Consider the following 23,578-nt stretch of genomic DNA (forward strand, 5'->3'; position numbering starts at 1 on the left):
TGTGTTTATGCGCTCTCACACACTCACACACACACACACACACACACACACACACACACGCACACGCACACGCACACACACACACGTCTCCACCTGGTCTGTGTGGTCTCACACACACACACTCAAAGTTTGAAGGACTTCATTACCCAGAGATCATGTAGCCTAGCGGGACATCAGTCAACTGTACACACTAAAGTGACTCCAATGACTACATTTCTTCTTCCTAGTGGCGAGTTGAGGATGGACATGTGGGGGGGGGGGGGGGGGGGGAGGGGGGAAAGGTCAATTGTCATCGGTGTCATCGGTGAGTCAGGCACTCGCCCCCTGCAGTTCACAAGAAAGTTTTGTGTTTCACTAAGTTCACTAAGTTTCAATTAGGCTTTTTTCCCTAAATGGGTGAATCTACTGCATCACAATTAGTCTGGATGGGACAAAATAGTTACTCTTCAGCCGGAGGCGGAACTCGCCATCTTCGGCTGCTCAGAGTCCTCTCTGAACGTCCCTACAGCTGTGCAACAGTCTCTGACACTGGGGACAACTGTCACCAAGAAACTCATTCTGCAGGAATGGAAGTCCCCCTCTCTGCACGATCCCATAGTATTGCGATATTGCGATATGCTAGTATTGCGATATATTGAGTATTGCAATATATTGTGATTTATTACCTTTTTTCAACTGCAAATGATGTCCCAAAGGTAGAAACTTTGTCAACATCTGTTTGATCTAATCAGATAAAGTTTCCAGTCGGTTCATCTCACTTCAATCATTTTTATTGCAGCAAAATGGGATTGTCAAGCAGACAGACTGATCGACACGTCATAAAAACCTGTCATAAATGTTGCATGATGCACTTGACATTTTGTATAATAAAATATCACGATACTTGGCATTCGATACGATACGATATATTGCCGACAAAATATCACGATACTATGCTGTATCGATCCCCCCCCCCCACCCCACCGCACATACTGTACTGTACAAAACACATGCTCCCCGGGAGGAACATGTAAAGCAGGCAGACTGGTCTGGCAGGAGAGGCTCTGGCCCACAGCCTGAGGGAGAATACCTGGAGACCAGACAGGATTATAGGGAGAAAGGTGACGCTGATGGAACTGCACCAAGACGCAGCTGGAAAAACTCTGTGTCCCTTAAGGGACAAAGGGAAGACAAAAGGCAAACGGGGACGCGGGGGAGGAGAGAACGGGAGGACGACAAACGGATACGGAAAAGTAGGGGGGGAAAAAATGGGAGGCAAAGGGAGCGGAAGGTAATGGAGAGCAGGGTTTGCCGGGAGGGGCGCAGTGTGCAGACCTGTTATTTCCTATCCACTGGGTATGCTGTGTTGAGATAACAGCTGGACGCTTTTCACCAGCGTTGAGGGGGGAATGCACCATTTATTTTCTCTCTGATCGGTCGCGCCGTTGTTTTGGAAACCAGTCACAGCCCCTTTTATGTTGTTGGCTCCACTGCTGCCGATAAGGGCACTAAATCCGAGAACATAGACCTGCCCAAACACACACACACACACACACACACACACACACACACACACACACACACACATTCGCTTGCCAAGTCCCACCAAGTCACTCCCTCCCTCTGGATCTCTATCACTCACACACACACACACACACACACACACACACACACACACACACACACACACACACACACACACACACACTTGACTCAACCACCCAAAACTAAACATCAGATAAAGCTCCTAGGCATTTGGATTAGGTACATTACGCAATGAAGGACAGGAAGTGTGTGTGTGTGTGTGTGTGGGGGGGGGGGGGGGGGGGGGGGGGGGCTGGCTACTATCCCAAGGGACATGGGTGCAAAGGTCTGACAGGTTGAAAAAGAGGGTGGAGAGTCTTGCCACTCACCTGCTGACTCTACCTGCAACGTTTACCTGTGCTTCAAACACCTACACTACACTGCCCCCTGCTGTAAAAGGACATTTCAAAATAATAATGTAGTAGTAGTAGAAAAACTGAAGTAGAAAAAAAAGATCAAACCGACATAATTGCACGCAAAGAACATGCATTTTTCTTTATTTGGAATGATCCTAGGGCGTGTTTGGGAACGACCGAGGCATCTCCTGTAATTTCCCTTCTCTCCCAGCTCTAGTCTCTGTGCAGAGGAGAGAGCAGCCATTGTGTGGCCCTGCCAGCTGCATGTGTTCGCACGTAACCCGACACCGTCGGGCGATTACCTCTCGGATGTTGGGTCTATGCAAGACACCAGACCAGACTGGATGTTTTGAGCAGTGAGCAACACTATTTCTGAGGAAGTCTTAATGTCCAGTTCCAATCAGGGCACTGAGTCGACTGGTGTGTCCCGTTCCCGTGGCGACGACGACGACACCCGTCGCCATGGGAGACCGGTGCAGGCATCCATGACTGAGTAGCTACATGCGTTCGCTCCACACACACAGCTAACTCCTCCGCCCCTCTATCTCGAGGGCTTGACCTTTGTTATAGCAAACTGCCAGTCAACAGTGTGTAATGTTGCCTCTGCAGAGTGCCGACAAAGCAAACACACGCGTCCGTCATACAGTATGGCTGACATGATGACATCATCACTCCAAACCACTTTCACTTTGTTGAATATTGGACCCGAATGCTGAGAGGCTGACTCACTTATTTTGCTTCTGAAAATATTATTAGCGTGAAAATGTGGGAATGTTTTGTGGCCATTTGAATTGGAAAAAAAAGTAAGAATCCTTTTTCAAACAGCTTTGGAAACTGTTTTGAACGGATGAGATGTTTAGGTTTCACAAAATGATTATAGTGTATTATAGTTACTATTAGTAAAGTAACTGTACAAGCGCTGGGCCCCCCGGCTTGCTTGGGGCCTGCGCACTGAGTAGCTCAATGGTTCTCAACCTTTTTACAACCAAGTACCACCTGAGAAATGACCATGAGAGGGAGGGAGCCCCGCGTACCACCAGTGGTACCCCGTACCACAGGTTGAGAACACCCAGAGTAGCTCATTGAACCAACGATCAGGAATCCCCCCAACCTCGTCTGTAGAGCATATAATGACTTGCCTTCCTTCCTCCAGAGCTGCCCTGATAGCGTTTTGTTAGCTGGTTTGAAGGCTGTCCTTGTGCAGACTCCCTCCTTATCAGTCCCCTTGATATGTTTACGTACACAAACAGCACATTCCTGTGGGGGAGCCGAGTGCAGCTTCGCAGCCAGAAGGTCAAAGAAAATAGACAGACCACAACGATTGGGCTACGTTCACACTGCGAGCCTCAGTGCTCAGTTTGGATTTATTGCTCAGATGTGATTTTTTTGGGGGTTTTGTTTGGCTGTTCTGTGTGAACTGGTCACGGTCCTGAACTGACCCGCACGGTGCGCAAAAGAACAATAACAAAGACTGTCTGGATGCTGTTGTATAGCCTAGGTAAACCCAGCCACCACGTGACCTGCTCTCTCAGTTCCCAGTCACTATCGTCTAGCGAACGGGCCATTCAAATCGATTTCTGCGGCGATTGAAAGACTCGCGCAGACCCGCAGCCACCCCGCAGCCAATGAGTGACGGCGTGACTGCCAACATCAGTCCTGCCGTGATCGGCCAATCAGAGAGTGCGTCTTTGTCAATGACGTATAACAGCTGCAGCGGCTAGCCATTAGCTTTTGGTCTTTCCAAAGCATAGCTCCCGAGCTAGCTACTAGCTATGGCTATGAACAGCTACAGCTACTGTATTGTTGTGTCGCCGTTAAATGCGCTAATGGAGGACCAGATACGCGAGGCTTCTAATCTGGGAATCAAGGCGTTGCAGATCGGTGGGGTGAATGATAAAGACAAGGACATGGACGCTGCAAGCTTGTGTATATAAGTCCAGAGAACTTGATGAAAACAAAGTGACAAAATATCCTGGCATCGGGTACACGAAAATTAACGTTATCAAATGCTGTAACGTTAACGGTAATTCTCATGTGTATTGTTTATTTAGCCTACTCAATCTCTCAGCCCATGTTGATGCTGAACCAAATGACCAGTCCGGCTGCAATGGTTGATTTGTGAGGTTAATGGCAGCCAACAGAACTTCATATTCTTTCCATACTGTACTGCATGTTGTACTGCATGTTGTACTGTTCATACTCAAATTGTACTTTTTTGAATGGAACTGAATAAAAATGTTTTTGTTTGATACTCTTCTGTTGTATTGTCATGTGAGAATGAAAACAGCTATAGTAATAGTACTTCAAAACAGTGGTTCTCAAAATGTTTCCACATAAGGATCCTTAAACTGAATGTGATGCTAGGTCTGTTGATCAAAATAACACCTATATCGAAATCGGATTTTAGCGGACCATACAAGCCGGGGCTTCAGAGCTGATCACCTGGACACATTTTACGGCGAAATTATCTGATAAACTTGTCTGTGCAGCTCTGTGGTGATCAGCTAATGTCTTCATAGCATTGTGATTATGATTTAATGCATTATGGAAGATAAATGCTGGAAGGCTGGGTAGCATTATCTAACGTCATCCAGGCTACTGTAACATTAGGCTATTATAGCTATGAAACGCTGATTCAAACGTTACAATAATAAGACACAATAGGAGCCAGTTACCCTACTGTAGATAGAGTAATTTCAGACCACCAGATATCACCATATTTATGTTATTAAATGCTGTAACGTTAACGGTAATTCTCATGTGTATGGTTTATTTATAAGCATTCATTGATTGAAGCAGAGTGCTGGTTGGTTAAGTTTCTCTGTAGTCATGTCCTCTGCTCCAATCTTCGGTTTCGTAGTTTCTTCTGTCTCTCGTCCAGCAGCTGCAGATGTCATCATTATCCACGTTATTAAAGATTATTTATAAAAAAATCTCATTGTGTAAATATTTTGTGAACGCACCAATAGTTAGAGAAGGAAACCTCTCTTTGCATTTTATTTTGTTTTTTAATAAAAGTAGGCTACTTAATATCTCACGTGGCTTTGATTCATCATTGCAAATTTAGCCCAATTTGTATAAAATGCAGATGTGAACAGCTAGGTTTAATGACAAATATGGAATATCACCCAAGGAAATACCACGGTTTAATGCCAACAGATAAACCATACAGATTTGTTGTAATTGTGAACACAAAGGGAGCAAAGACATGGTTTTCAAGTATAACAATGTACAACTTTTATTCAAAGACAGGATTGAAAAATATAGGTCACTTGTATTCACTTCAGACAAGACACTACGTTAAAGTCTGAAATTTACCTAGATTTGCTATACGAATTGACATTTCAGCTTGTCACCTGATGTCATTATTAATGGACAGTACAGTAGTAAAGATTTTGAAAATTTTGATTAATCAATCCAAGTCAGAAACACGTGTACAAATATTGAATGCAACAGTCTCGTTCTGGAGCGAACCCCTCAGCTGAATTCACGTTGGAATATGATATCAAGGCTTGATAGATTTGATTGTACTCATACAGCAGTGTGGAGCTTAACATCTAGCTAGGTTGCATCTGGAATATGATCTGGATTATGTATAATATACAGTATAACACTACGCTCACTATCATGACATTCACGTTAACGCTATAGCCTCCAAAAATCTACTGTAGCTAGCTAGCGTCAGCTACATCTGTAACCACGCTGAAATGCGAGTGCATTAACGTTATTTCTAGCTAGGTCAAACACACCTTACCGTTATGAGTGTGGCCGTTTTTGATTAACATTAAGTCCACGATCATTTCCGGGCTGCAGAGTCGAGCCCCGGAGGCAGCCTGGAGCTCTGTGAGCTCCAGAGGGGGTGCGCGATACACTGCTGCCTGCCCGACATCCCTGCACCCGACCTCGGGCTGCAGCAGAGTCGAGCCCCGGAGGCAGCCTGGAGCTCTGCGAGCTCCAGAGGGGTGCGCGATGCACTGCTGCTGCCCGACACCCTGCATGAGCTTGATTTGTTTTGAAGGTTTTGTCTGGTACTATTCAATATGATTTATGCAGATAAGACAGCGTGTCCCTGATAACTGTATAGATGATGACTGTTCTTCACAGCCACAAATATCTCTCCAGATCTGCGGCCATCTGCAGCAGGGATCGAGGTTTGGGTCCGTGTAGACAGTTGTCCTGTTCATTCCCTGACCACCGTCACAGGAGTCATTGGCAGAGGCGATGTTCTCTCTTCTTGGAAGCTCTAATAATATCAAACGTAGCAGTTACTGTATGTTACACGTGGCTAACGTTAGCTAGCTTCTGACATGTTTTTCTAGAATTCATTAGATCGTTAAATGCTCCCGTAATCTAGCTAACCCCCACACAGCCGATGAGGAAAAGTCAGTCATTTATCGAATGTCTTTCTTACCAAACACAATTACGCTAGTTTCTGAGATAATATATAGTGTGGCATATACCTGTGAATAACATATTCTTACCTGGAAATCACACATCGATCCGTAGGCCAGCTCTGAGTCTGTTTACATTTCGGGCGGAGGGGGGCTTGGTTGGTTGTAGCTGGTTGTAACCATTTGCGTGTTAGCAGTACTGAAATGAAAAGTGTTAGCTAATGCGCTAACAACAAAGGTCGCAGAGTGATGACGCCATCTGCTGCACTGCGCATGTGCTCTGTGCACTAAACTGGTTGGATGATGGTTGCGTAATGGAGCGGTCTATCGGGGGGGGGCAACAACCGCAGGAAATCGTTTAACAATGGTGGGAATCCAGACCATAGTGACTGAGAACAGGTCTGAGAGCAGGTCACGTGGGGGATGGGTTTACCCAGGCTAGCTGTTGTATAGGCTATACGCAAGTTAACATGGAGGCCACTGAAGTCAGAGTTTATGGTTTCATTTTAGAAGTTGATGGGTTGAAGTTGGCTTTAAAACTCGCAACTTTAACAAACAGGAGACTTGGAGGAGGTTTGTGGATGAGATGAAGGGTGGAGGAAGAGGGGGAGGAAAGGAAGTGGCAGTTGGAATGGAAGGAGGACTAAATAGGAGTGAGATCAGAGTCCACAATTGCAGCCCAGAGGTCCAAGAGAGAAGAGATCAGGGGAAAGAGAAGAGATCCCTATAGGGAGGAGAAGCAGAGAGACAGAGGGACTAATACCGTAACTGGGACGGGATAGAAGGCCACAGAGGTGGGACCAAGTCATTGTTTTACAGGTCACAAGTCTCAAGACTTTGCACTCAAGTCCCGAGCCGAGTCCCAAGTCCTAAAGTTTCATTTCGAGTCCTTAACAAGTCATAATGCGCCCAAAATGTAACGACAGACTAATAATATTAATTAAATGTACACAAATCATCATGAATGTTTTTTTATTTTATTTGTATAAACAAGTTTGTTAAAACAAGTGTGACTGAACTTGATTGTAAAAAAAAGTTTTTTTTTACACAAACAGTTCTTTTTTTACACTTTTCATGGCATACGTGCTTATGCATTGTGATGCACATCTCCTCAAGCAGTAACCTAGGAAACATCAATATGTGCTAGCCTATAGAGAGGCAAAGTGACCGCCTACTTCCTGCTTCAGCACTGTACCAGAGATTTTCATCCGCCATTTATTTTCCCATAGACATTTCGTAAAATGCTTATAAAAATAGATTCACTTGTTCAAACCAAACGGTTCAGATATATTTAGAAACAGGAGAGATCACATAACATCTCACTCTGACCAAAACGTAAAAGAATTGCGGATTTAAAGAAAATATTTGTTCGATGTCGTTTTTTTAAGTTTTGGTCGGAGTGAAATGTTCTATCGTCTCTCCCGATTCTAAACATAGCTGGACCGTTTGGCTTGACGAAGTAAAGCGATTTTTATAAGCATTTTACGAAATGTCTATGGGAAAATAAATGGCGGTTGAAAATCTCTGGCACAGTGCTGAAGCAGGAAGTAGGCGGTCACTCTCTATAGCTGTGGGCAGGGGTGGGCTGGTGGCGGCGGTGGGACACCATGACAATGGTGGCATCAATAGGCAAACACAAATATGCATGTTGACAGTATATTAATCTTGGGGTTTGGAGCAAGGTTCAAGTCATTTCAAGTGAAAAGGCTTTCAAGTCCAAGTGAAGTCAGGAATCATTGGTGTTAAAGTCCAAGTTGTGTTGCAAGCCTTTTTTTGATCTCGTCGAGTCTAAAGTCATCAAATCTCATGTCAGGTCATGTGACTCGAGTCCACACCCATGGGAGGTCAGCTGATAGACCAGCTGAGGGGTCAGGAGAAAGAAGAAAGAAAGTAGCGACTAGAGAACCTCAACTATGGGAGAAGTGAGGCAGTGGATGGAGGGGAAGGAAACAGGGAGGCAGCTGGCTTCTGAGTCTGCTCACTTCTGCATTCTTCCACACAGTCTCTGGGCACTGGCTGCCACGCCCAGGTCAAAGGTCAAGGGAGAAAGCAGATTGAAGCAGACTCCACACCCTCAAGTAAAACATCCCGTCAGTATGGGATGCACACACACACACAGACACACACGCATGCAAACATACAAGCAGGCACGTGTGCATATTATGCGTGACGACACACACGCACACACACACACAACATAAGTCACATACACACACGCACTCTTGTACTGTACAGTGTACACGCATACCATACAGTATGTACTCAACATATAGACACGCAAACATGGAACCAATCATGTATACACACGCGTGTGTGCACAATATAGACTGTGACAACAGATGTGAGTGTGTGTGATGTCACCCATTGGCTTCTGAAGGGCTGTGCTAAGCCTGGAGATTGGGTTTTTACGGTTGCCGCCATGTTGAAATGTTTTGAAGCCAGCTTATAGAGACACTGCGTAACGCGTCATCATTCAGAAGCCACGCCCAAGATGTGGGAAAACAGCCCCCCCTCCAATCCTGGCGTTCTCCTATGTCGCGTGCATGGTTGGGTGTTGCACAAAAAGATCGTATATACGGAAGATGAACACTCCAACTTACTTCCTTGACAGCTAGATCCACATTTTTCTTCTCGCCAATTCTCAATGGCTTCCTTGTTTTGCTCGGGAGTACAAAAAAACATTGGTGATTTTTTTACATTTGTTGTCTGCGCAGCCCCACCACACAACAGCTTTTAGCTATGTTTAATTCAAGGAAAATGACGCTGGTTGTGTGGAAGTGAACGGAGCTTTTCCCCCGTGATGGGCGTGGCCTATTTCATGCAGTGTCTCTATAGTCTTGCAGTAGATAGATAGCCTATCTAAGCTCTTGAAAAGTGGTTAGCAACCGACCCCCCCGCCCCCAAGAACAAAACAAAATGGGTCAAACACATGAATTGACGATGCACCAATGCAAGCCGGGCTTCCGTAACAGCCCAGCCAATCAGATTTGACCGTAGGAGTTCAGCCAAAGGGTGGAGCCAAGTCGCAGAGGGAGTCTGGGTTGTCATAGTAGTAGTCAGATGCCTACTTTTGTCCCATACTTGCCGATGCGTGGGCGACCTGTCGGTCAGTGGACAGGTGACCTGTCAACAACCTAACCCGAAACAACTCCATGCTATATCCCTTTACATTTTGAAAATCGCCACACGGACGCATTAGAAGAAGTGGAGACCATAACCTTTTGTCGACAAAAATAAATAAATATTGATTCTATCATTTTAGGGGTTGCGGTCCCATTGTACTTGCCTGGAGTCGGGCTGTTTTTTTTTTGGAACCGGCCCCTAGTGGACATTAGAGGAATTGCCACTGGAGCCACTTGGTAAATGGTAAATGGTAAATGGCCTGCATTTATATAGCGCTTTTATCCAAAGCGCTTCACAGTCAGTAGGTACATTCACCCATTCAAACACCGATGGCGGCAGGTTACCACGCAGGGTGCTGGCACACCAACGGGAGCAATTTGGGGTTCAGTGTCTTGCCCAAGGACACTTCGACATGCAGATTGGGAGGAGCCGGGAATCGAACCACCGACCTCTTTTATCCAAAGCGATTAGTGAACCTCTCTACCTCCTGAGCTACAGCCACCTTCTACGTTGCTACAGCCACCTTCTACGTTGACTTCAGAATTCATGTGTGCTTTGGCCGCTTGGTGCACACACACACACGTACAGAGAGACACAACCAGAAACTGCGGCCTAATAGCAATGTCCCTCATTTCCATTCGTGGATGTCACCTCATTTTCCATAGCTCTTGTGCTAACATCCTACAAGAGACTGGGAAGGTCAGTGACCGGCCACCGGCCTTTACTGGCTGACTGCCCCCCTGACGCCAACATGTGGTTGCCAGGTTGACAAATTATTCTCAAACCTAACCTACACCAACATCATGTGATGCTGCAGCACTGCACAGTTGGATGGCAAACTGTCTGTGAGGGGAAGGTGGCCGCTTTCCCCTCATTTTCATACTCATGTGCTGCTCTTAGTGAACATATGTGATATTTATCAACTCTCCCCCCATCCCCCCCCCACCCCTCTCTCTCTCTGTCTGTCTGTCTCTCTCTCTCTCTCTCTCTCTCTCTGTCTCTCTCTCTCTCTGTCTGTCCCTTCTTTCGTTCTGCTACTCTCTTCTCACTCTGTCTCCATGAGGCCATTTACACCTGGCACTAACATGCGTTTTCTGTCATCAGATTGCAATCGGATAGTGCTTGACCACTTGAAAGTACTACAGGTGTAAACGCTCCCAAGACACATTGAAGAGTGAAGACGGATTGCGATCTGATCGGCCAAACCACCTCCGGAGGTGGTCAAGGACGCATTGAGGCCATTTACACCTGGCATTAACGTGTTTTCTGTCATCATCAGATTGCAATCGGATAGTGCTTGACCACTTGAAAGTACAGGTGTAAACGCCCCCAAGACGCATTGAAGACGGAGCTGATTGGCCAAACCACCTCCGGAGGTGGTCAAGGACGCATTGAGGCCATTTACACCTGGCACTAACATGCATTTTCTGTAAACAGATTGCAATCGGATAGTGCTTGACCACTTGAAAATACAGGTGTAAACGCCCCCAAGACGCATGTCTGACCACCTCCGGAGGTGGTCAGACAGGGACGCCTTGTGACCACATTGAACACAAGTGTAAATGCAACATGTCCTGTTTTTACGCATGCTAACGCCAGGCGTAAATGAAAATCAGGCTAATGTGGTCAAGCACTATCCGATTGCAATCTGATCACAGAAAATGCATGGTAGTGCCAGGTGTAAACGGCCTCTATGTGTTTGTGAATATATGGGTTATACCGTGCGTTTGCATGGACACAGAAAATAAGAAGAGAGCAATATGTTTTTTTCCCGCCAACGGGCATGAATTAAAAGCATACCCCGCCACAGTGGCGTGGCAGTTGGGGGGAAAAAGCAAATAAAGTAGTGGAGCAGTGGAAAGAAGTGATGTGGGAGATGTGGAAAAGCAGTTGGACGACGGCGTAATGCTTTCCAGAAGCGCCCATGGATGGAGGAGGGAGGGGTTTCCTCAGTATAGGTCTGATTGGGGTAGTAGGGGAAGAGGGGGGAGGAGACACAGTGGGTTTCCTCGGTATAGGTTTGAGGGTGTAGGTAGGGGAAGAGGGGGGAGGAGACGCAGAGGGGGTTTCCTTGGGATGCGGGGATACCCCCTAATAGAGGGATTTCCCAGAAGCCGCCTCCCTCCCTCTCTCTCTCTCTCTCTCTCTGCACGTGCCATTTAGTGCACAATCTGGTAGACGGCTGCCGGTCAGTGGGGACGTAATTACACGGGAGGTCTGAGTCACTCGGTACCTATAATAGACATGGAGTCGGCAAAATGAACCAACAGATGGGACAGATATAGACACGGGCCTTGAGAAGCAGGAAACCGGGGGAAATGGTGGGGGAACGCCAGTTTAATCACATTTCTAAGTATCTTGATGGCTGCGATTAACTGAAAATGAATGATCCGATCACTCGTGAATGAGTTGTTTGGATTAGTTTCCATGGCGATGTGTAACTGCGCATCGCACGGTAGCCAACAACAATTTGCGGAAAGCCGCCCGACACGTATTAACCTCGATGAGTAACGTTTTCTATTCAGTTTGAGCCTTTGAAGCTGGTTTTTTGCTCTGATCCTCTTGTGCAGCACAGCACGGCTCCCTCGCTCAGTATGGATCAAACACAAGTAATGGACGGACATCAGAAGCTTATGAGATCAACAGGAGGAATACTTTGTCCCAGTTCAGCGCTCAAAGCACATCTCACTCAATGGCTGATTCTTCTCCTAGTTGGACGGACTCGGCCCATTTGGGCATTCCTCGACCCTAGGTCTCCCGGTCTTTTTAATCCTTGACTGGAGACTTTGAGAGCGCTTTGGAGTTTGGAGGCGCCTTCTTTCACACTGTGCCTGTCCAGTCAAACGAAGCCATTGTTACATGACACTACATTAGGTCATCTAGCAGACATGATGGTGTCTGAAACCTCCCGCTCCAGCAGCTCTCCAGCACAGCGAGGGGCAACTCTGCAAAATCTATGGACTCCGGGTGGGCCCGGCTACCGCAGAGTGTTCTTGCACATGCTTGTGAAATGCACTGTGTCAACTCCACAGAGCCATCATGCGTGGCGAAGAAGAAAAGAAAAAAAAGTAACGGTCTCGTGCGGAGCGCGCTTTTTTTTGTCCTCTCTCGAATGTGTTTTAGCGTTGCCATGGGAATGGAAAGCGCCCGATTTGGAACTTTCCTTCGTCCTCGGCGCCGGGGGCGTTCTGCGTCAGAGGAGGGATCCTGGGAGCAATTAGCCTAACGGGAATGTGGGTGGCGGCGACGGGGGCAGAGGAGGAGACGCAGAGACGAGGAATGTCTGAGCGTGTGAAGGGAAGGAAGATAGAGGGGGAGTGAGAAAGCAAGAGGAGATTTATAAGAGACACTATAATAATATACGAGTGAAATAACCAAGGGAACTGTCTGAGAGAAAGAGAGAATCTATTTGAGCAGTGGTTCTCAAACATGGGGTCCGGGGACCCCCAGGGGTCCTTGAGGGGGCTTCCAAAGGGTCCCCGTGTAGAAAAAGCAAAAGGGGGAATAATCTATTTTCACTATAATTCCATCCATAAGTAACACAATGACAGAATGTAGGACTATTTTGGTGATGGGTTTCATACACACACAATAAAGCAAAAGTCGGATCCGATGGGGGAATCGTAGAAAATGGGGGTGCGTGGTCTAATTCGTGTGCCGTTTTAGGGGGTGCCTCACATGAAAAAGTTTGAGAACCACTTTGTATCTGAGTATATGGAAAACACATGTTCACATCTGCATGTATTCCTGTGTGGAGGCTTACACCGGGGGCCTCCGTGAGTCATACTTCCAAAGGATCTGTCGCTTCCCTTGAATGCTGTGAATCAAGTCCGGCCCTGCCCTCGCCTCCTCTCTGAGGGCTCATCTATCCTAAACCCACCTCCACCCTATAGTTTCCCCACAATGCACACACACCCTCCACGCCCCTTTCCTGCAGCCTCCACCCGTCTAAGCCCTTAGCCCTTCACCCTATAGGCCTCAGTAATCACATAGACGTATTACGCGCATACACGCACGTACACACGCACGCGCACGCACACACACACCCCTCCCAGCACAACACATAATGTTCCCATTCTTCCTGCTTTACAATTATGCTGCCGATAAACCTCTCACCCTCACCGCTCAATATCTGCGGTGAACTCTAAAAGATCAGGAGTTCAGTAGAGACGGATGAGTTGGTGCTGGACCGATACTCCCGACTTCCTCTAGCCTTTCAGATAGCGTGTACAGAGGCCACATCTCTCCACACCTCGTCCCAACCTCGTGAGTCATGAATAAGGGGTGATCACATCGAGATGGGTCAGCCGCCCGCGCGTCAAAACTCTGATTCTTGGCAGACCGCGTTGGGCAAAACAGCTTGGTGTGCCTGCCTCCACATCAAACGGCATCAAAACAGGAAGGAAAGTCCGCCTTAACTTCATCCGATTGGCTGCCTGACCCAACTGACATTGATGATGTTCTTGTGCTGAAAAGTTGGAAGTATTTATATTTTTAGGCACGCCTATAAACCGCCAGAAAAACACCATGCACACTGTACCAAACAATGGTTTTGGTGGCGACGAGTTTCTACTGACTTTTCTTGGTGTGATCGCCCCCTATACTGTATATGTCGACACTGCAGACTTTGACCTGTTCCACCTTTTCAGATTTTAATGTTTTGACCTCCACCGGCCTGCAACTTATGTGGAATAGCCCTATTTTAACCTTTATTTATACAGGTGAATCACCTTGAGACCTGGATCTCATTTTCAAGTGTGAATATATATATATATATATATATATATATATATATATATATATATATATATATATATATATATATATATATATATATATATATATATATATACCGGTATATATATATATATATATATATATATCCCTTTATTCAGGAAACTCTAAACTGAGAACATTTATTTTGTCTTTAATGGTTTTCTGGTGAACTGATTTAACCCGACTCTCATCAGGGATATTGATACAATACATTTTCGACATTACATTTTTAAATTCGGACATTGACACAAATTCTGTATTTTCACTTCTCAATTTTTTTCTCCTACTTCTGCCAGGGCTATTTTTGCTCTGACTATCTGACTAGTTCCAAGTGCATTTAACACATTTTCAGAGGCATTTTTCCTGCATTTAATTCATTCCTTACTGAGTCTAGTGTGAACTGGATTTTCCCTTCAGCACCCCCTCTCCACTGCGTCATCTCTTCCATCACTCCACCCTGTAGAGTGCGCACCCCACTTTCCGACCCCACCCCACCTAGGTCACTGACCTCTGACCTCACCTTTCATCTATGCACATTTGCACACCTCCCCTCGTATAGACTGTTTAACTGTAAAGTCTATTTTATGCGTTGTCACGTGACACTTTTGAAACTCTTGACAAAGCATAAAATAATCTTAATTCTGTTGCTAGGCAACAGTTGCACCCTAGTTTATTTCCTGGCAGCTATTGTAATAGCAAAACAGTACAACAGGAAATAAACTAGCTGGGTCCATTTAGAATAAGTTATCCTTTTTTATTTTTTATTTATCCCCATGGGGAAATTCATCCTCTGCATTTGACCCATCCTCTACTAGGAACCTTCCTAGAACTAGGAGCAGTGGGGCAGCCACAGTGCAGCGCCCGGGGACCAACTCCAGTTCTTTTGCCGTTGCCTTGGTCAGGGTCACTGACAGGAGCATGAACCCTAACATACATGTCTTTGATGGTGGGAGTTAACCGGAGCACCCGAAGAAAAGCCACACAAACACGGGGAGAACATGCAAACTCCACACAGAAAGGACCTGGGACGGACCGGGGTTCGAACCCGGGACCTTCTTTCTGTGAGGCAACAGCGCTAACCACTGAGCCACCATATATATTGTTGAATATTGATGTTGTCAAGAAACGGTCTAAGATTTAGCCACTCAACCGTGATAACACCCCAATTCCACCTGTAGCACCCATCTGCTATCTTATAAACCCTAGTTTCTTTGCATGCATTTCTATGATAATTCAAATCTTTATAACCTAAATTCAGTAACTAGTATCTATGTGCGTAATGTAAAACCTAGGTCTTATGTAGGGAACTACATTCTGAAACTCTACAGTTGTTTTCTGGTTGTTTGCCAGGCAGTGATAACTAGGTTTCATAGTTTACCATAGTTTACTCAAATCTGTACTCATCACAAACATCACAGGATCTTGGTATTATAAGGTTCTATTCTATCTGACCTTTTTTTCAAAACTGAGTTAGTCACATGAACCTATTCTAGGAGTGCCTGTTGACATTATGTGTGGTTGGTTTTTTGGGGGGAAATAATGATGAGTCTGTAATTTCAAAAACAATAGGACGCATCTCCATTTAACTCAATGGCTGCTGAAAAGTTTGAACCAATATCCCAGAACTATCCTGAAGGAGATACCTTCTGTTCCATCCCCAGACTTTCACAGCCTTCCTCGCCCCTGATTCACGGTTCATAAACGTCTCCTCTTGTCTCATCACCTGCCCATCATCCACGCCTTACTCACTTAACCCTGCAGACTCAAAGGGTTTTTTTTATCTGCCTTCCCAGGAACCGAGGAGCAGCCATCGTTTACTCATCATCAGCACACCCAGCGTACGGTGACGACGCTGTCATTCAACACTCAGAAGAGAAAACACCCTGTGGCGCTGTCATCTGCACACAAACACGCCACAGGCACGCCCACGCGCGTACACATTTCCCCATATCAGATGTTGTCAGACCAGGTGATCGTATCAGATGTTGTCAGACCAGGTGATTGATGTGTGATTACGTGGGACACTACAACTGACAGGAAGAGGAATGTCGCGCGCACCTGTAAACCGTCTGCACATACGTGTCTCCAGCTGTACACCCCCCCCCCCCGCCCCAGTGAATCAGACACAGACTTCATTACAATGGTGTCTGCCAGCTGTGTGTCCAACATCTCATAGTATGTCACTGTCTGCTGTGCAGAACGAGGCGTTGGATGCGTCTACAGTATGTGAGTGAGTGAGCGATTGAGTGAGTGAAGGCTCTTGTGTGTGGGAGTTTGGACGGGAGCTCCGCAGACGATCATGTGTGGCGGTTTGTTCTTCCACTCAATGAGGTGTTGAGCAGAAAACACCCGGAGGGGGCTCGGTTCTTCTCTGACCCCTGGTCACCCCTGGTCAGATGGACCGTCCCATCAATGGTCGCTCTCTGGTTCTGTTCCCGACTGTCCTGATTTAACGCTTCTTCGTGGGTGTTTGGCGACCCCCGAGGTCAGAACAGTGCAGGGATGGGTCTGTCAGAGACAAGCGCTCTACAGTCTTATTTAACAGTTCGGGCCAAGGCCAGTTATACTGGGTCACTTTTATTCTAGTACAGAAGGGTTTCAGCTGGCTACAAGGGTCAGGCCAGTTACTGGCTCATTTTTTATTCCAGTACGGAAGGTTTTCAGCTGGTTATAAGGTGCCTATCATGTCCTAGATGTCCTATCATAGGACAGTGTACAAACATTACAAAACACACACACACACACACACACACACACAGTCCAAACAGAGAAGCGGTGACGTTCCAGGTGGCTTTCACTCTCAGGTCCTGGATGCCATATAAAGGCATACTCGACCCCCCTTACTCAAGCAGTGAAGGTGAAAATGTAACCTGGAGCAGCTAGCAGTGTTCCCGTAACACAGGCCAGGCGTGACTCACAGACCTTCCAGGCTTCCATCCTGGTCAATGGCCCATTATCACACTGCACCGATAAGGCAGGCTGAGTAGAGTCAACAGAGCGTACCCTGCAACGCCACTTCATGTCAAGCACCGCGAGTCGCCAGACTGCCACTCACTTCCTGATTCACAACTCTATTAAAGGCACAGTTCGCTGTTTCCAGATGAAAATCACGTATCTATAAATTGTGTGTGTGTGTGTGCGTGCGTGCGCGTGCGTGCGCGTGCGTGTGTGTTTTCAGTCATTGAGTTAAACATTCTTGTTTTTAGACTGAGTGCTACGGGTCACCAGACTGGCACTCACTTCCTGATTCACAACTCTATTAAAGGCACAGTTCGCTGTTTCCAGATGAAAATCACATACTGTATCTATAAATTGTGTGTGTGTGTGTGTGTGTGTGTGTCATTGAGTTAAACATTCTTGTTTTTAGATTTTGAAGTGACAGTTGGTTGCAGATGGGTTCCACAGATCCTTGTAAGTAACAATATTTAAATTGTGTATGTGTGCTGTCTCCATCCCATAGAGCTGAACAGTCACGTGACATATTTTGCCCCCCAGAAGAAGAGAGAAGTCATTTTCTCCATAGACATTTCAAAAAACGTATATAATGAGTTTTAAGGCTGGAACCAAGCCACCCCGTGACCTACTGAATCGTGAGTGACCATAAAACATTTCGCTTGGCGCAAAAACAAAAAATAAAGACGGGGAAAGAAATCGAAAATTCATTTTTTTCCCCCCGATGTTATTTTTTATGTTTGCTCTGAAAAGTTTTATGGTCACTCACGATTCTTAAAACTCGTTATATATAAGGATTTTTCAAAAATGTCTATGGAGAAAATGAATGGGGAACTCTCTTCCGGGGGGGCAAAATATGTCACGTGACTGTTCAGCTTTATGCAGGAACTCACAAAAATAGAACGTAAAGCGATGCCACCTTTAGAACATTTGAACCAAATTAGCCGTATATAACGTATTAATGTCATGTAGGAGAACAACACCTATGCTGCCGCTGGGAGGAGCAGAAGGGCTTACCGGTAGTCTCTGACTGGGAGGGGAGTTCTTCATGGTGGGTGATGACTATCAGGGTGGTGAGAGAGAAAGATTATTGATGCGGGGCCAAAACCTTTGAGAGGTATCGTAGACGTCTGCCAAGGCTTGTGACAAAGAGGTGATTCATTTCTCACATGAAAAGTTGCAGCGTGGGAAGGCATCAAAAGCTGCAAGCTAATCTTTAATATTTGTTTTGTTATTAAAAGTTTTTCTAGGAATATGTTTGCGGGTTTGAAGTACCAGGACCATCAAAGAGAGGAAGTGGAAGATAGAAGTGTAACACCTTTCACTTCAGAGATTCCCATAGCGCTCGCCTGAAGTGGGCGTGCGATATATACATGTATAAGGAATTTATCAGACAAAATTTAAAAAAGTCTTTTTAACGTATCTGTATTGTTTGTTTCATTCATTTCATTTGTTTATTTAGCACATATTCAAACATACAAAAATACTGATAGTTATCAACACGACAATAAATGTGCAAAGTAGAGGCAGGAGACCCGCAAGGGCCTATACGAGGCCTCTACTTGTATAACATCATAAGTAGAAATAAAATCAGTAAGTATGAAATAAAATTAAAATTTAACGAACAAAAAGAAAGAAAAGAAAGTAAAGAAGAAGAGATAAAAACATGTATGCAGATAAGAGATGTTATTGATTTAACAGGGTTTTTTTCATTGTTTTGACTGTGAACCCCAGGAAGAGTAGCTGTTGCCTTGTGTAATGGCTAATGGGGATCCTAATAAACTAAACTAAACTAAACTAAACTCTACATCTGTGCCAAAACACGGTTGTGTTTCCCACCACAACATTTATTTATAGAAACAGACTCTTCACTGGGAACTAGGTTAACATCATTCAAATTGTAATTGGCCCCAATATTGATATTGAAACCCAGATCAAATACAAGAGAAACCAAGGAGGATGTTTCACAACACAGATAATAAATGTGAAACCTGCCAGCCTTATCTGCTGGCAAGCTGCCCGCATCGTCTGTGTATATAATACTGGTATACCTTCTGTCTGTTGTTTCTGTTGGGTGTGGTACCCATCATAACTAGACAAGACCCTGGAGCCACCCCCCAAACCGCTAGATCAGCAACGAACACAAACACTGACCGACCATGAAGAAGATTCTGCAGCAGACCGGTTCGGTGGCCCCGCCTGTATTTGTTTTTTTATCTGTTTATCAAAAGTACATATCTCTCTTTCTTCCTCTCGCTTTCTATCTATCTATCTTTACTGTCTGTTTTCTCTCCTTCTCTCCCTCTTTCACTCTGTCTGTTTCTCACTCTCCCTCGTTCTCTCTCTGGAGATCTAGAGAAACACAGATGCATTTCCTGCCCTTATAAAGGGCTTATGAGTATAACGAGAACTCACCAATAGGCTTGGGTGGGCTTACGGAGCATGTGCAAACCATTATGACTTATAAAGCATCAAGGTAGCATCGCTATTGACATATAACCGCAACGCTACATTGAATCTGATATTACTTATAAAACACTGTTGGGCAAGTAACTTTCAAATTGTAATATACTACATATTACTAGTTACTTTCATTTGAAAGTAATAAGTTACTTTACAATATAACTGTCTGGAGAGTAACTCGTTATGTATTACATTACTTTTGCATTACTTTCACCAAAATAACGGCAGCAGCAGAATGGCATTGCCTCGCCGGAAACATCCCGAAGAATAATGTGTAAACTGTTCAAAATTCTAAATGTTATTCTTTTCCTTTGTTATTGTCATCTATAGTGGTTATTTGCATAAAGGCATAGTTTGATTAGGAAATTAGTGTATCTTTATTCAAATATGTGCAGTACATGTATGTACAGTTTGATAAAAAAAACTTTTTTTTTAACTAAATTTGTAACTTGTGTTACTTGACAAAGTAACGGGTATAATATTACTGAAATCCTATAAGTAATAAGTTATATTACTCAGTTACTGCTAAAAGTAATATATTACATGTAATATGTTACTTTTGTAATGCGTTACCCCCAACACTGCTTATAAATGCTTAAAAGTTCAGGATTTTGAATACATTTGAATAGTGCATCTTCTGAGGCAAAACGTTAGCCGCATGTAGAGCTACTTTTATTGCTATGCTTGTAAAGGAATTACCTTTCTTTGCTTGCTCACTGACAGCAGGAGGAGGGCTACGCAAGCTTGTTTTTATTTCATCAGGTGCTCTTTCATACTCTAATATCCTGTTCCCTGTTCCTTCCTGTAAAATAAACAGTCATGCAGCGAGGATGAGACTGAACACGACTTCAATAGTAAAACTGTTAAGCAGGTATTTGATCTGCTGACAAGTTAGTGTGTAACGCTGATAGCGCGCAGGGCGGACAGGCAAATTATGGCAATCCAAACAACACTAAATTGTCTGTATGTGCATATAGCTTAAGAGTTTTTACAGCTCTAAAAACACCGCACACACACCCATAATAGACGCCACCTGTTCCCTTTTCCTTCAACATGGACAAAATGAGACATTCAAGGAAATTAAGAACCGAAAAGCGTAGGAGTTTTCCCCTTGTTGGAAGCCAATAACCAGCAGCTTTAGAAGTCATGTGCGAGGAATGTTCCTGTGTTTCTGTAAAGCACTGCAGGGCGCTTCTTGAATATTTGTTACTAGTTTAGAGAATCCTTTGTTCCTGCATTTCTGGAGAAAGACGGGCTAATTGTTCCTTTGTTTGACCACTCGGGGAGCCGTATCCTCTAAAGGGAGGGGGGCAATCACACACGTCCGGCTACTTCGGATACTATAACATGTGGTTATTAAAGGTTATACATCTTATTTTAAAAATTGTGTTTACATTTGCGACATTGTGTTATTCAGTTTAAAGTGGTCCATCGCCTTCATTACTCTAAAGAAAAACTGGCTAAAATTAACCCAGAGCTAGACTCAACATGTGATAGATGCAAACAAGCTATAGCGCCAGTCTTTGTCATATGTTCTGGTCGTGTCCGAAACTAACCCAGTTTTGGTAGACTCAGCCCTCAGTCTTAATCCGTTTCACTCCTGTAAGACTGAGAATATTACTATTTAAATCTTTGCATAACGTTAGGTGGCGCTGTTGGAAGCCTTGCATCGGAGAACCAATCATGAGTGTTGTGGGCGGGCCTGCTTTCTGGGGGCAGTGACGCTCATGCAGAACCGTGTCTCGCAAAACATCGCCGCGTTTGCGGAGAAACATATTAATCACTTAGAAACAAACATAACCTGTTAATAGGACGTGTTTCATCCGGCCCCGGCGGCTAGAGGTCTTTTCCCCAGCGATAAACCGGACTCCCGAGGCTACGTTACAGAGCCTGCTGATGACTCACAGTAGCAAGCGGACCACTTCCGGGTAGGAAACATTATTGTAAAATAAACAACAGGTATAAACTCTCTTTGCAGCACATCGGTGTCTTGCTCTATATTGGAAATACAGTATGAAACATTGCATTGCCGCTACCAAATAAAATTCTAATAATAAATGTAGGTGTGTCTGCTGCCGGCCGTTCTCGCCGGGCTCGGACAGACAGTTTCTGACAGTGAAATTCCCAGACGTTTGGTGGCGCAGCTCACCAAACGTCTGGGAGCCGAGACTAAGTTTTGGCAACTTATTTTTGAGGCCCTGGCCACTATCTTGCATTATTCTATTTGCAACGACCAGAGGAGGCACCGCTAACCCTAACCCAGGATATTGCATGTTTTGGTGAGGGGTTCCTATATGAAGGAAACCCCCAGGGGGCACGGGGAGAACATGCAAACTCCACACAGAAAGGCCCATTTGACGACCCCACCCGGGCGGCGGGCACTCGAGGACATGCGGACGGGCAGGCACTCCTTCAGCGCTCACAGCGTCCCAGGTGGGAATCGAACCCAGGACCTTCTAGCTGTGAGGCGACAGCGCTTACCACTGCGCCACCGATGTCGTTTGTTTTAATGGGTGTGTGTGGGGTGGGTGGGTGGGTGGTTAATGGGAGGGGTACCGGAGCTATAAGCCCATACATATACTTCATGTTTTCTTGTAATGCCTTGCTTTTATTTTCCAAACTGGAAAAAATAATAATAATAATAATAATAATAAAAAAGTTATGTTCAGGAAGAAGCAGATGAAGGTGAGGTTCTGCGCGTTTCATAGCTTCAATCCTTTTTTTTATCGGAGTGCAGATGTTCTTCAGGAAACCAGTTGCTGATGAGTCCATTCTAAATCTGGCGCAGCACATATGTGTTGACATTAGGAACTTGGCGTGAGACACGGAGACATGACGTGAAAAGCAGACTGGCGATCCTCCTCTTTCTCTCACAGACTAGAGAACGGAGGAGGGTTGGAGAGCTGTGGTGTTGTTGTCGTGTGATGCAACGGACAGGATTTGCTCGAACCTTAAATGAGTGTTATGGAGCCAAGGTGCTTGCTTCTCCAGGTGCGACATGACCTCAGCCAGAAACTGTGACGAAGGACTCTGTTGAAACCGTATGAGAAATCATTTGAGCAGATCATTTCTCAACTGACTGTTCCAAAGGTGATGAGGGCACCTGACATTTTATTGGCAAGCGTAGGGAGCGTGTGCTAATTCCTAACATACTTTAACCATTATGCGGGTGGCAAAGTGGCAAACATGTCCTCACTTCAACATTTGTTCCTGATCTAAAAGAAAATTGAGGACATCTTATCTTGTATATATTATAGTATAATATACACAAATTCACTGTAATGTATAGTGTGTGATCTATATTGATCTATTACAAATAATAAAAAATACTATATTCCCCTTGTTTTCTCATCTATTCTTATCTTTATAGGCCTACTACATGTATCTATAAAAATGGTTTTATCTTGTGTCTGTAAAGCAGGGGTGCCCAATACGTCGATCGCGATCGACCGGTCGATCGCGAAGGTCGTGTGGTCGATCGCATGGCATTGAGGAGGATTTTTTTTTTTTTTACTGTTTTCCCACTGTTTCCACTGTTTTTCCACTGTTTTTCCACTGTTTCCACTGTTTTTCCACTGTTTTTCCACTGTTCCACTGTTTTCCACTGTATACTCAGTGTATATATATATAAATAAATATGTTTGGTAGATCACTTTGACTTGGTCATTTTAAAAGTAGCTCCCAAGCTGAAAAAGTGTGGGCACCCCTGCTGTAAAGCAACTTTGAGCACTGAGAAATGCACTATGGAAATATAATGTAGAGTCTACATTATATTTCTCAGTCTACATTGTAGACTATTATCTCACTACTATAATAAGGCAGAGGGTGCGACACACGTGGCGCACAATTGCTCAACTGCGCGCCGCACGCCAGTTGAGCAGGTGAGCATGCTAGTTATTATTATTACCAGCCGTGACAGCGGGGCTGGTATTGTCTTCACCTTGTGAGTCCGTG

At 44.9% G+C, this 23,578-nt stretch overlaps 1 protein-coding gene across 1 annotated transcript in view; it reads left to right on the forward strand.

Annotated features, from left to right (window-relative positions):
* Positions 1-23,578, forward strand: part of LOC310794746 (zinc-binding protein A33-like) — a 219,578-nt gene that overhangs the window by 150,948 nt on the left and 45,052 nt on the right. The window lies entirely within an intron of this gene.

The sequence above is a fragment of the Poromitra crassiceps genome (assembly GCF_964638095.1).
Source record: "Poromitra crassiceps genome assembly, chromosome: 20".
Taxonomy (NCBI): Eukaryota; Metazoa; Chordata; class Actinopteri; order Beryciformes; family Melamphaidae; genus Poromitra; species Poromitra crassiceps.